This window comes from Notolepis coatsorum (assembly GCF_963971535.1).
Source record: "Notolepis coatsorum genome assembly, chromosome: 1".
Taxonomy (NCBI): Eukaryota; Metazoa; Chordata; class Actinopteri; order Aulopiformes; family Paralepididae; genus Notolepis; species Notolepis coatsorum.
Window position 1 is genome coordinate 134,358,613 of NC_140165.1, and position 14,088 is coordinate 134,372,700.

General features: G+C 40.2%; 1 protein-coding gene across 1 annotated transcript in view; it reads left to right on the forward strand.

Annotated features, from left to right (window-relative positions):
• mctp1a (multiple C2 domains, transmembrane 1a) overlaps positions 1-14,088 on the forward strand; it is a gene marked incomplete at both ends in the record, with an annotated part of 363,122 nt that overhangs the window by 239,256 nt on the left and 109,778 nt on the right. The gene's annotated exons all lie outside the window — the stretch shown is intronic.

Sequence of the window (14,088 nt, forward strand, 5' to 3'; positions counted from 1 at the left end):
GATTCATCTTTTTTGGATAACTTTGCAATCGCACGGACATCAAAAACGGCATCATACAAGCTTTTGACAACATTGAGGTATAAGTAATTTAATATAAAACGCTAAACACTATATATATATAGATTCATGGTAATATGCAGGTCATGATTTGATACAGACTATGAAGGCTATGAGTCATAATGGAATATACTGGAATACACTGGATTGATATTGTTCTATGACACGAGGAATATACTGGAACATTACAACAACAATCTGCAAGTCATGAGCGGCTGACAGCATTCTGGAATACAATGCCTTTTTCAATGATGGCCCCGGAAAATAACAACGATATGAGACTTTTTTGCACGTACCACACTTAAACAGATGTGTCCTTCAGTTATTGGTGTAAAGTTGTGGAATTCTCTCCATAGCGAGCTTAAGGGATGTAATAGTGTTTATCAATTCAAAAAAAAATATAAAAATAAAAATAAAAAATAAAAAAAATATTTAGTCAGTATGAAAATCAAATGTGATCTGAATAGTGAGATTTTTTTTTCTCTCTTTCTTTTATTCTTTATTCTTTATTATTATTATTATTATTATTATTATTATTATTATTATTATTATTATTATTATTATTATTATTATTATTATTATTATTATTATTATTAAAAAATTTCTTGTTTAACTGTGGATTGTGAGTTTCTTGTATAATGGTATAAATTATTATTTGTGTAAATTAGGTTGTACGCCGACCATTAAGTAAATACTTCTTTAGTTTAGGAATAAGGGGCAGGTAACTATAAGATTTATTCTTCTTCCTGCTCCTTTTGTCCATGGAATGTTATTTATGATTGTGTAATGAAGAAACTCTGATTGTATGATTCCATGTGGCAAATAAAAACTCTGAACTGAACTGAACTGAACTTGGTCATGAAATAGATCTGCATACAAGTATTTAAAAACCTCCTTGTTATCTAGATGTGTAAACATGCAAAGTTATTTAAAAAAAAAAAAAAAAGAATTTAAGTAGTTATTCCCTGATTTTATGGGTTTCGATAATCTAATTCTAAACATCGTTATTTCTTATTCTTTATTTCTGAAATGTTCTAACCAATACATAGTAGAAGGTTAAAAAAAAAAAAGAAAAAAAGAGGTTTAAATGAGTCTACTAATGGAGTTATTTTTTTTATTTTGTTTAATTACATTAACGGGAGAATGGCTTGGCCACAGGTGACATTCTATTAAATTAGAATTAAAAGTTTAGATTCTATGGTATACATAGGAAAGTTTAGGATAAATTGCTCATTCTGGGCTGACCGGAGGTGCAGGATAGGAAGGAGTTGTACGCGAAGGAGGTATCAAATAGGTACCTTGTACGGCTCTTTAAGGGAGGGGGGATCAGGGGTTTATTTGTATATATGTATGTTTTTATGCTCGGCTCTCAACGGGACCTCAATAGTAGGATGTAAATCCATTGTGAATTCGCACTCCAGAAGCATTACCAACAACTACAAAACAACATGTATAGATTATGGCTAGTTTGAATATAATGATCTGGAATACTGGGGGAATAAATAATCAACATAAACGTAAAAGCGTGCTCACACTGATGAAAAACAAACAGGTTGACGTGGCTCTTCTAAGCGAAACGCACATTTTAGTGGAAGACAAAGCTACGTTAGCGGACAACATATACCATAACATTAGTCACTCTTCCTTTGGAATGAGAACCAGTGGAGTTGCTATAGTCGTGAAACGGAAGTTGAATATTGAATTGAAGGGAGTATGGTCTGATGCAGATGGTCGGATAACCATAGCTAAGATTGTATACAGGAATAGGAAAATAGCGTTGGTAGCGGTATATGCCCCAAATTTTTACGAAGCTCATTTCTACACTACACTCACCAGAACAATGTTAGACCTTCCTGAATACTCATTTATAATTGGTGCGGATTTTAATGCCATTTGGGATCCTGGGATGGATAAATCTTATCCCACCTTTTCCAACGAACAAAAAAATGCATCTAATGCGTTAAAGGATTGGTCGAAGAATACAGGTGTAAATGATCTATGGCGATCACGCAACCCCACGAGCCGGAAGTACTCTTGTCGATCTGCAAGACATAACACACTTTCCAGAATAGATTATGTTTTTGCATCCCCGAGACTATTTGATAATTATGACGTGGAAATGGTACCCAATGCATTATCGGATCACTGTTATTTACTCCTAAAAGGATAATTTGGTATACTGTCATCCCGAGCCCCAAAATGGCGATTTAACTCGATATTGCTGAATAACAAGGAATTCATTACACAACTCAAAGAAGCTCTTTCAGTATTCCTACTATAGAATGCGAAATCGGTGCCGGACCCCAGAATATTATGGATGTCGGTAAAGGGATTGATCAAGGATTTTACCGGGTGCTTTTCCTCCAAAATACGCAAGAATCGTTGCTCAAAACTGGCAGGGCTGGAAACGCTTTACTCTACGTTATTTTCTTCCTTACAATACAACTACTCGGTTCGACTGGAAACTCAAATTAATGTGTTAAAAAAAGAGATGAATGCCATTTATAAACAACAATCTGAAGTACAAATACGTAGCACAAGACAACAGCATTACTCTCAAGGTTCTAAAGCAAGTCGACTTCCGGTATGAGAGCAGACGGGTAACACACGTGCGATAGAGCTCCTGGTCAAATGAGCGAAAAAAACGGATAAAAAAAGACCCGAAAAGTAATTAAAAATTAAAATGCACACGAGAAGTAAGGAAGAGACAACGAGTGTGAAGGAAATATAAATGGAGAACATACGAGAAGGAGAGAATCTGAAGAAACAGAGTCCCCGAAGCGAAGCCGAGAAAAGACAGGCGGAAGAAGGGGGAGGTACCGCTGAGGCAGACACGGGAATGCCAGGATGGGCCGTGGTCATGCAGGCCGGGATACTGGAGAACATAACAGCGGCGATAAAACTGAACACGGACACGATAAGGAATGATATTGGGAAGCTACGGGAGGAATTGAGGAAGGAACAGGAGGACTTCAGAGGTGAAATGAATACAGAACTCAAAAGGGTGGAGGAGAAGATGGCGGAACAGGACAGAAACGTGACCGAGTTACAGACTAGGACGGCACACGCGGAGGAATGGAACACGGAGATACACGAGGTATTAACATGTGTGATTCAGAAACAAGAACAGATGGAGACAAAGATGTCAGACATGGAGGGGAGGTCACGGAGAAATAACAACAGAATATGGGGATTGAAAGAAGGAGTCGAAGGGGAATCGGTGACCCTATATGTGGAAAAGCTTATCAAAGAACAACTGAAGGAAACGGGACTGGAAAAAATGGAGATACAGAGGGCCCACAGGGCGTTGGCTCCGAGACCACAACCGGACAGACCTCCGAGGGCGGTGATTATTAACTTTCTGAGATTCGAGGTTAAGGAATTGGTACTCAGAACCGCGTGGACCAAGAAGATTGAAATCGAAGGGAAAAGACTATCATTTGATCACGATTACTCGACAGCGGTAGCTATAACACGCAGGTCCTACACGGGACTGAAGAAAACTCTGAAAGAAAACGGAATGAGATTCCAGTCACCCATGACTTCGCTAAGGATTCACTGGGAGGAAGGGGCGACGACGTACGCGACGGCACGAGAAGCGGAGCGAGAGATGAGACGACGAGGGATGCGGATGACGGAGGACGGAGAAGGAAGGAGGCGGGAGGACCAGACGCGGAGCTTGCAGCAGAGATTGGAGGGAGCCCGCAGATGGATCAGAGCGGGAGACCGAAACCGGAGAGAGGAGAGAGGAGAAGGCAGAGGTGAAACGTGACGGAGCGAGGACGGAGACGGATGAGGAGGCCAGAGACGGAGAGGAGGCGGGAGGAGGCGAACGGATGAGTACACGCACAAGAGATTGAAAAAACTATTCAAATAGAGACAAAGTATAGAAACTGAAATAACATATGCATAAGCACACATTCCCAGGTAGAGGCAGGATATAGAAATGAACGTAACGTATACATGGACACATAATACACAAGCTGATGGAGGAAATAAATGGAAATATAACTAGGTTTGATAGGCGAGACACAGAACATACTGAAACAGATACATAGACACACGCTGTGAGTAACACAGTTGGGAGGGATTAAGGGGATAAATGGACATCACATAGAAAATAGAGGAGAGGAAAAGAAAGTAAAAAGGGGTACACGGGAGACACCGCACACGGATATGGGAGGAAGGAGGGACAATGAAACATATGAGTCACATTGAGAGGGACCAAGAAAAGAGGGTCTTTGATCAAAAGGAAGGACAGAGCGCTTTTGACCAGGAGCTCGAAAGCAAAAAAAAACAGTAAGAAAGCTGGACAAATATGACGAGCGATTGGGGGCAAGGGTTTCAAACCCCCAAGCCGTCAGGAGGGGGCCCCTCGCTAGGAGGGCAATTACCCCTCACCCACCAGCAGGGGACAGGGGGGGAAACAGGGACCCCCCGAACGCCTTGGGAGCACTTGATGTAAAGTTTATGTTTTTTATTTATGTTAATCATTATATGTATTCGGTGAAGAGAGCGGAGGCTCCAACCGGAGGGGGGAATGAGTGTGACATGGGGGGGACTGACAGACGAAAGAAGAAGAAAGATGACAAGGGTTAAAGGTATAAAAATGATGTCGTTAAACGTTAATGGAATGAATAATGCGATAAAAAGGGGCAAAGTGATGTTGAAATGTAAAAAAAGTGAGATGGAAGTGATTTTTCTGCAGGAGACACATTTGGTAGCACAGGGTCATGAGAAACTGAAGAGATTTGGATATGAAAATGCATACTATAGTTCCTTTGAACAAAACCCGAGGAGAGGAGTAATCACGTTAATCAAAAACACAGTCAAATTTGAATTGATCAAGGAAGTAAGAGACAAGGAGGGAAGGTTTGTTCTGGTAAAGGGGAAAATGGAGGGCCAAATGGTTACGTTAGTAAATGTTTATGCACCCCCAGAGAGTGAGAGGGATTTATATGAGACCATTTTTGATATGATAGTGATGGAACTAGAAGGGATATTGATATGTACGGGAGATTTTAACGTAGTACTGAATCACGACCTAGACACCACGAGTACTAGAAAAGGGCGGGCACCCATCAGTAGATATATGAATATTCAGATGACGGAAATGGGAATTACAGACGTTTGGAGGGGGATGCACGCCATGGACAGGGAATACACACATTACTCACACCCACACGTGACATATGCGAGAATAGACTACTTTTTGATGACGACGGGGGACAGTTACAGGGCACGGGAGAGCAGTATAGGAGTGGCGGACATATCGGATCACAGTGCCATATATCTGACAGTAGATCTAGAAGGGAGACGGAGGAACACGATTTGGAGACTAAATGTAGGAATATTAAATAACAAGGGGGTGGTGAGTCAGATCAAGGAGGAGATAGCCAGATATAAGGAAGAAAATGACAACGGGGCGGTAGACCCGAACATTCTATGGGACACACTGAAGGTGGTGATAAGGGGGAAATTGATGGAAAAAACAGCAATGCTGAAGAAGGCCAGAACGGAGACATATCACAATCTGATAGGGAAGCTGAAGAAGCTAGAGGGGAGACACCAGATATCAAAAGAACAGGAAACGCTCGGAGAAATCAAAGAAGTAAAGGCCAGGATAAATAGGGAATTATTGACGGAAATAGAAAAGAAAGCGAGGTTCATGAAACAAACGTACTATGAAGGGGGACCAAAAGCGACCAGACTGCTGGCTAGGAGAATTAGAACGCAACAGAAGTTGAACACGATACACACAATAAGGGATACAAAGACTAATGAAATATTGAGGGACCCAGCTGAAATAGAGAGGACATTTAGAGAATACTATGAGAAATTATACACACAGCCAAAAGCAGCGGGAGAAGAGGAAATAGAAACATATCTGGAGAAGCTAGAGTTACCATCGATAGGGAAAGAACAGAATGAAGAATTAAATAAAATAATTACGGAACAAGAACTGGAAGAGGCAATTAGTAGAGCTAAAAACAACAAGTCTCCGGGGAGCGACGGATTCCCATCGGAATTCTACAAGACATTTAGAACTGAATTAGCACCCATGTTAGGGGCGGCGTTCAGACACACGATGGAAGAGGGGAAAATGCCCCCCTCGTGGAAGGAAGCCATAATCACCACGATACCGAAGGAAGGGAAGGATAGGGAATTATGTAGTAGTTTCAGACCTGTGTCCATACTTAACGTAGATTACAAGATGTATACATTGATAATATCAAAAAGATTTGAGACGTTTATGCCAGACATTATAGATGAAGATCAAACTGGATGTATTAAAGGGAGACAGACACAGGACAACGTGAGAAAGACATTACACATAGTAGAGGAGATACAAAAACAAGGGGGTAGCGCGGTACTGATTAGCCTAGATGCAGAAAAAGCGTTCGACAGTGTGAGCTGGACATTTTTATATAAAACATTGATGAGGTTCGGACTGAACGGGAGGGCGATGAAGATGATCAAGGCGCTATATCAAGAACCGACAGCGAGGGTTAAGGTGAATGGCAGCTTGACGGATAGAATCAGATTAGAGAGGGCTACCAGACAGGGATGTTGTCTCTCACCGACGCTCTTCGCCGTTCTCATAGAACCACTGGCACAACTGATCAGACAGACCGAGGACATCAAGGGAGTAAGGATGAAGGGAACGGAATATAAACTAGGCCTATTTGCAGACGACGTGATAGTATACATGAGGCAACCAGAAAAGAGCTTCCCGGCACTGATGGATCTACTGAAGGAATATGGCCACTACTCAGGATACAAACTAAACGTGACAAAGACACAGACCTTAGCATGGAACTATTCTCCAACGACGGAAATTAGAGAACAGTACGGGATAAGATGGGACATGGACAAGATTAAATACTTAGGGGTGAACATCACGAGAGGGGTGGAGAAACTGTTTGAAGCTAATTATACACAGATAAATCAGAACATCAAGAGAGACTTAGAGAGATGGACAGTAATGCCCTTGGACTTCAATTCAAGAATAGAGGTCATTAAAATGAACATACTATCAAGGTTACTGTACCTATTCCAGTCACTACCGATACAAATACCACAGAATCAATTCAGGGAGTGGGACAGACTGATATCGAGGTTCATAATGGCGGGGAGAAGACCACGGGTCAGATATAAAACACTACAACTACCAAAGGAAGAGGGAGGGATGGCAGTACCCAGCCTACAAGATTATTACTATGCAGCACAACTGAGAGCAGTGACGTGCTGGTGTAACGACAGTCAGATATGAGGCAAGATGGAAAGACATTGAAAAAGAAGGGGAGGGATACAAGGTACAAGCTCTGGTGGGAGATAGGGAACTATTTAAAGAAAAAGAGGGACTATTAGATCCAATCACCAAATGCACCTTGACCATATGGAACAGAGTAGTAAAAACACACAAATTGGAGAAGCAGTCAGGGGTCCTGAGATGGGTAGCACATGACAAGAGATTCAAACCAGGGAGGTTAGACCATGGATTCAGAAGGTGGGAGAGGGGGGGGGCAACAGCGATATGCAAAATGATAGAGAAGGGAGAAATGCAGACACTACAAAAATTAAAGGAGAAATTTGGACTAGAAAACAGGGACCACTTCAGATATCTACAGGTTAGAGACTACTACAACAAAGAAATAAGGGGGGCCAAAGACGAGGAACAGAATGGAATAATAAAGATGATAGTATGGGCATACGAAGGGGGGCAAGGAAGAGTAATATCAGCAATATACCGGGCTATAATGACCAGCAAGGGACACACGACCGATTATATAAGGGAGAAATGGGAGAGAGAACTAGAGATAGGAATAACAGGGAAGGAATGGGGGAACATATGCAAGGTACAACATTCAACAACAGGATCGAGAATATGGAAAGAATTTGGATGGAAAAACATAATCAGATTCTTTATAACCCCAGAGCTGAAGGGAAAATATGCACCAACACAAAAAGCATGCTGGAGGATGTGTGGGAAGGAGGGGGCAAATCACACGCACATATTCTGGGGATGTCAGAAGCTGAAGGGGTATTGGGAGGAGATAGGGGAAGCAATGATCAGAATATTAGGATACGGGCTACCACAAACAGGACTGGTGCTTTACTTAGGAGACCTGACACACGAGGGAATACAAGGGGGGGACAAATATTTAATAAAGATAATGTTGATAGCGGCCAGAAAAGCAATAACGAGACTGTGGTACAAGGAAGACCCACCGACAATAGCAAAATGGGTAGGAATAGTGGAAGAAATACAGGATATGGAAAGGATAACACACATGCTGAGGTTACAGGAAGAGAAATTTGGGGAAAGATGGGGAAAGTGGGAGGATTATAAAAGGAACGAGAACGACATCACAGAGGAAGAACCAAATGCAACACAAGAGGGCGAAGGGTAAAGGAGGAAAGATGTTCAAGGAGGGTCTATGAACCCATGTCACACACCTGTGCTTTAGTTAGTATTTTCTATTTTGTTTTTGGGATATTACAATTGCTGAATGCTTTTATACCTTATTATTTATGTCTGTTTAACGGTGTGATATTAAATATTCAGGGATGATGTGGTTTGTGTATGGGTGAACCAAAAGGCAAAGTGAAAGTTAATAAACAAGAGAAAAAAAAAGAAAGGACGAAGGATAAGGGAAGAAAGAAGCTCAAGGAGGGTCTCTGGACCCAGATCACACATACAAGCCTTAGTCAGCATTTATCATCTTTGAGTAGGAATTACCTGTTTATGCCTGTTTAAGGGAGATACACAATCAGCCTTTGTATCAAATACCTAGAAAACAACAGTAGGGGAACCAGACAACTAACCATGATACCCATGTAAATATTTATGTGCACTGTTTTTTCTTTTTGTTTTTATTGTGATGCTAGTTTCTTTATTTTTTATTATTCATTTTTTGTAAGTGCTGTCTGTCTAAAAACTGTTAATAAAAAATTTAAGTTTAAAAAAAAAAAAGTTCTAAACCAAGTCACCTACTAGCTATGCGATTAAGAGTCAACGCAAAATTTGCAGATATAACTACAATTAAAGCACAACAAGGACTTGTTACAGACCCTAAAAAAATCAACGAGACATTCAAAGAGTTCTACTCCAACTTGTATAAATCAGAAACGACCTTCGATCAAAACAAAATGGACACATATCTTAATCAAATTAACCTCCCTAAACTATCAGAGGATGACGCTAAACAGTTAGAAACACCCATCACACTAGATGAACTCAGGGAGGCCATATCTGAAATGCAAAGTGGTAGGGCTCCTGGAAGAGACGGTATCCCACCAGAAATGTACCTCTCATGTTGGGACGTAATTGGACCCCTATTACTTAATATGATTTTATACTCCATAAGAACGACAATATTTCACTCATAACAGTCCTCCTTAAAAAAGACAAAGACCCCACCGATTGCGGTAGTTATAGACCCTTAAGCCTCCTCGGAACCGATATCAAACTGTACTCTAAGGTATTAGCCATCAGACTTCAAAAGCATATGACGTCTTTAGTTCATCCGGATCAGACTGGCTTCATAAGAGGCCGCTTGATCACGGATAATATAAGACGATTACTACACGTACTAGATGCCAGCAAGGATGACACCACACCTAAGGCGATGCTGTCCCTGGATGCGATGAAAGCTTTTGATAGGTTGGAATGGTCTTATCTATGGGCAGTATTAGAAAGGATGGGGTTAGGAAAAGGATTCATTGATATGATTAAAGTATTATACAAAGACCCATCGGCCATGATTACAACAGGTATAATCACCTCCGAAATATTTCCGGTATCACGCTCTTCTAGACAGGATTGCCCTCTTAGTCCCGGACTATTCGATTTATCATTAGAGCCTTTAGCACAATATATAAGACAATCCCAATCCATAGAACCAATCGCAATCAAGGGCACACAACATAAAATTAGTTTATATGCGGACGACGTAATACTGTTCATGCAAAACCCTAACACCGCAATGCCTCATCTTCTCAAGTTGATTGATGACTTTGGCAATCTATCGGGATTTAGGATAAATTGGCCAAAGTCGGCTTTCCTTCCACTTAATGCCCCTGCAAAAAATATACTCCTTCCAGAAGAAATACCAATGGTTAAACACTTTAGATGTTTGGGAGTTGAAGTATTCCCTACTATAAGCCAAACGGTGAAGTACAATTACATAGAAATCCAAAATAAGATCAAATACGACTTTGACAGGTGGTCAAAACTTAAAAACTCAGTACAGGCACGGGTATCAATAGTTAAGATGGATGTCCTACCTAGAATCAACTTCATTAGCTCAATGCTACCGTTACCCCCTCCAGATGGTTACTGGAAAAAATTACACTCTACCGCATACACATTTATTTGGAATAACAAACCACCACATATAAAAAGATCCACCGCACAGAGAAACAAAACCGATGGAGGTATGGCATTTCCAGATTTTTACCACTATTTTAAGGCATACACTTTAAGACCACTGACAACCTGGTTTGATCCCCAAGCATCAGTATCCTGGAGAAATTTAGAAGTAAATATAGTAGCACCACATAGACTGCAGGACATAGTATACACCAAATTATCAATTAAGCAATGCGAATTGAAATTTGGCCCCATTATTACTCATGCAATCCGGATATGGCGTGAAACACAAAAAAAATATTCGAACCCACATAAATGGCATAGTCATACTCCCCTATTCAATAACAATGCACTCCTGATTGGAAAACGACCTATAAGATACCCTAAATGGGAAAAGCAGGGCATACACACATTAGGAGACGTTTTCAACAAACAGGGTTTTTGTAGATATGAAGAAATACATAAAAAATTTAATCTCACCAGTTCCACATATTATTTTTACGCACAGTTATTGTTATGTTTGAAGGCTCATGGAGTCCCATTAAGGATACCAATTGAACACCACAGATACCACAAACTGTTCTATGAAAGAGAGACATCGAGAGGTTTTGTATCAGATTTTTATCATCAATTACTCACGTCCTCGTATGGAATCCTCCACCTAGACTCAGTCTGGAGGAGGGATATACCAGACCTGGAAATAAATTTTGATTGGCAAGAAGCCTGGGCAAACGTTCGACTTGCATCACGTAACCCGGACCATCAACAAATCAATCTTAACTATATTCATAGGACATACCTGACTCCTATAAGATTGAACAGAATGGGACTTAAACAAGACTCCAGATGCTCCTTATGTACAAATGGGGATGAGGGTACATTTATGCACATGTACTGGGATTGCCCACCAGTTAAGATATTCTGGAAAGAAGTGTCCCAGCAATTATCAAATTTCTTAATTCTGAATATACCTGTACACCCCTCTGTATTGCTGTTGAATGATGTTTTTGAGTTTGCAGTCCCTATACAGCTAAAGAGATTAGTTTTATCTGCAAGACCACCCGCATTTCATTGTATATCCGTATGCCGTGACAAATAAAACTCTTGACTTGACTTGACTTGACTATCACAGCGGCTAAAAAGCTCATAGCATCACGATGGTTTCAACCGGAAAAAATTTGCCGGAAGGTTTGGATTCTTGCATATCTCGATGTGATTTATCTAGAAATATCTACAGCAAGAATTTTGGGTGTCAGTGAATCCAAAATTGCAATGTGGTTAGAAGTGGTGGAGAGAATAAAAGCTAGCATATGAATTGTAGTGCCTGGGTAGGAGCGAATGATAATGGTGGATTATCCAAGTGGGGGTCCGGGGGGGGGGAGCGAGCGAGAGCATATGTGTGTAGGGTATTAGATAACAAGTATTAGGTGTATATCTCGTATAATACATTTATTTAAATGGTGATTTCATTGGATGTGTACTGTTAATTAATGCTTGTATATCTAATTTTATGTTGTTATGTTTATGTTTATGTGTATGTTTAAAAAATAATAAAAAAAATATATAAAAAAAAAAAAAATTTAGTTAGCAGACATGTCCAAAAAAGGAGTAGAGGGAAGCTAAGCTTATTGATCCCTACCCCCTTACATTTACATTTGTTTTTCCATTAATTTTACTAGATATAACATACATTTAGTATAATACAATAGTATTGATGTATAATAGAACTCTTTGGGTTGTATTGATGTATAATATAACTCTTTGGGTTGTATTGATGCACAGTATAATAGAACTCTTTGGATTGGATTGATGAACAGTATAATAAAACTCTTTGGGTTGTATTGATGTATAATAGTCTTAGCTCTATCTAAAGGCATCTACAAGTAAGCTAGTGACCACTGCTGTCCTGTCGTCCACCACTATTCCTCCCAGGTGTCAGCTCCATTCAGACAACAGGGACAGCAGTGGTTACTACTTGTCAATTACTTTAGATAGAGGTAAGACTGCTGATTTTCCAGAAGTTCTACTACAGTGAAATATCCCTTTAAATGTCATCTCAATGATAACAACAATAATAACAATAATCTCTGTAACCGGCCCCGTTCCCCGTACCTGGCTAACTGAGTTAGCCGGATAATTTCCAGCATAGCCTGACTTAAGCCGGACCTTTCTGTTCCCCGACGCTCGATTGTCTAAATCACCATGACAACAGATCAAAAAGTTTGAGCCTGGTCGAGAGCAGGGTTAAATTCAGTTAGCTGGATGAACCATGGCCACGCCCCCGCAAAGAAATGCCAGCTCGCTTCCTGAAATGATTCTCACAGTCTAGATCTGCATTATACCATTCTGAATTATGTTTCTGTGCTTCGTTTTCCTAGAGGGGGCTTTTGAAATGTATAATAATAGAACTAAATGCTGATAATAAATCATATTCAGCCTATAGATTTACTTTGTCCTAAATAAAATAATGCACGTCATATAAGGCGCTCGGAGTGCGATACACGCTGCATGTGGTTATTTTAATAACGGCGCATTGCAAATGTGAATCCCGCGGGGATATTTTTAATGAATGAAACCTATCGGCCGTTTGGCTCTGATTAGTTTCATATATTCTCCGCTGTAGATTTGCTTAACGGAGCGCCCGGATTGTGTTTCATTCAAGCATAAAATTGAAGTGTCTATGCGTGGATTGTGGTTTTTGTGGATTATGAATTACGAGGACTCTGAGGATTGTTGAATTGTATCATCACTCACACGTTATTGTGATATTGTAACTGGGATTAAAATGTCTGATGAGATGCGCTGTTTGACGGATTTGAGAAATTGAATGAGCCATTGACGTCACATTAATGCATTTGAGAATAAAGAGATAAAACTTCATTCAAAAGAAAAATATTCGAAACACGGGTCTCTTGTGCATTGATGGATACACAATGTATATATCCCGTCTGGCACAGTGGTGCAACGGCCAGCGTTCGCTCCTGGCAAGCGGGCGACCCGAGTTCGAGACCCCGCGTTTCCAATATAATTTTTTTGGAATATAATATTAATGATTATACGCAAAAGTAGCCTAGTTTTAAGTTAAAATATTATAAATCTACATGCATTGAGGATGTCATTCTTTATATAGCTCTCAACGTGCACCAAATTGAATTATTCTTACATTGCAAAAAGAAGAAAAAGACTAGAAGAAGTGGGATTCGAACGCGGGTCGTCTGCGTGAAAGTAAAAAAGACAAACCGTCACACCACAGTGCAGATAAGTAAAACATCCACCATACATCAATCAATGGGTAAGAGAGCCGTATCCTTATTCTGAAACAGTTGAACTAATTATTTTCGCTAGCAAGATCTCATTTGATTATCCATTCCATAAACCTACTGCCAGCAGGCAAGTTTAAAGAAATATAATCTGATTGATTGGGGTAATGAGGGACTTAAAATTAGCCTATAGATTATGCATTTAACTTGTCGGCGAGGCTATTGAGCCGTACTGCAATCTGTTAATAAAGTTTTAAATCAATTAATCAATCAATGCCGTTAGAAAATCAGGATTTCTGCTATCGATACTTGCTGGCTTTTCAACTGAAGCGGCCGCGCACACTTATCCTGGGTCTCAAGTCTGGTTCGAGTTAACGAGACTGAATCCACCTTCGA